Source organism: Nannospalax galili, unplaced genomic scaffold (genome assembly GCF_000622305.1).
Source record: "Nannospalax galili isolate Female #2095 unplaced genomic scaffold, S.galili_v1.0 scaffold1490, whole genome shotgun sequence".
Lineage (NCBI taxonomy): Eukaryota > Metazoa > Chordata > Mammalia > Rodentia > Spalacidae > Nannospalax > Nannospalax galili.
In genome coordinates, this window is record NW_008327613.1 from 750,695 (window position 1) to 752,029 (window position 1,335).

The following is a 1,335-nucleotide window of genomic DNA, read 5'->3' on the forward strand; positions in this document are numbered from 1 at the left end:
TCAAATATCTGTATATGACTGGCTTGTTTCACCCAAAAGACTGTGAGCCACTTTAATCCCCTCTATCATCCTTTACCCTAGGATAGTATATAATCCTTCTTTTTATGTTAGATACCATTTTGGTAGGTTCTTTTTGGTCTTTTTGAGACAGGGTCTCCCTGTAGCCCCAGCTGGCCTGGAACTCACTATGTAAACCAGGCTGGCCTCAAACTCACAGAGATCCGCCTGCCTCTGCCTCCCGAGTGCTGGGATTAAAGGTGTGCACCACCACGCCCGGCTTTCAGTAGGTTCTTAAAAGCACTGATTACTGAGTAAATGAACACAAGTCTCTTGTTTTTCTGTAATGCGGCGTAAAGACTACTGGAGGAAAGTACAATGGGAAACAAATCGAAGACCCCAGAGGCTGAGGGCGCTACTATCACCAGGAGGCCCTGATGCAGTTTGTGGAGATCACCACAGTGACAGTCTATACAACATGCTTCACTGACTCTAGGCTTGACCATATGACTTGCTCTGGCCAATTGCATATGAGCGTGACACAAGCAGAGCCCTTGTAAACCTGTGTGCTGAGGTGCTGTCACTCAGCTGAATGAGGGACTCAAGGGAAGATCCAGCCACTGCGGAACAAAAAGAACAAGAAGTGAGTTGTGATAAACTACCAGGTATCAAGCAGAGGCCTGGAATCACAGGCTGTTTCTTGCAGGTGGGCTGACTAAGCGTACGGACTCTTGGTGACTGCTATGTCCGCTTGCTGTCTTTGCAGCTCTGGGGCTCCGACACTGTTCCCTGAAAGCTGGTAGGAGACACACTGGGGAAGACCTCTAGCCATTCTTGCTCAGACCACAAGCACCTCCAGTCTCTTCTGTAGGGCCAGAGCAACGGGATGTTACCTGAGGCTCCTCTGGAGCCAGGAGGTTGAAGCTGCCAGAGAAAACAAATGGCAAATGGAAGAGGAGGTTGGCAGGAAAAGAAACCATCTCTCACCAGGTCTCCGTGCCCCGTGACTCACTGAAGAATGGCTTCCCTGGAATTCATGAGCTGCCCTGTGCCATGGAACAGGATGGAAGTGTTCTCGTGAACTGCCTTATTAGACGCTTGCGCAACCACTCTTTCCTCTGCAATTGGAAACGTGCACATCACCTCTTGCCCTTTAGGGCCTCCAACCCACTTCTCATTTCCCTTCACTCCCATGGTCCTCACGTCACAGTTCATGGATGCCCACAGGAAACCCACCCTCTCTGAATATGACTTTTACTTTGTCCTGTACAGTTACCCTCCTAAGCTGTGTCAGGGGGACAAAGTATCTCCAACATTCTGGTCAGAGCACAAGTCTCC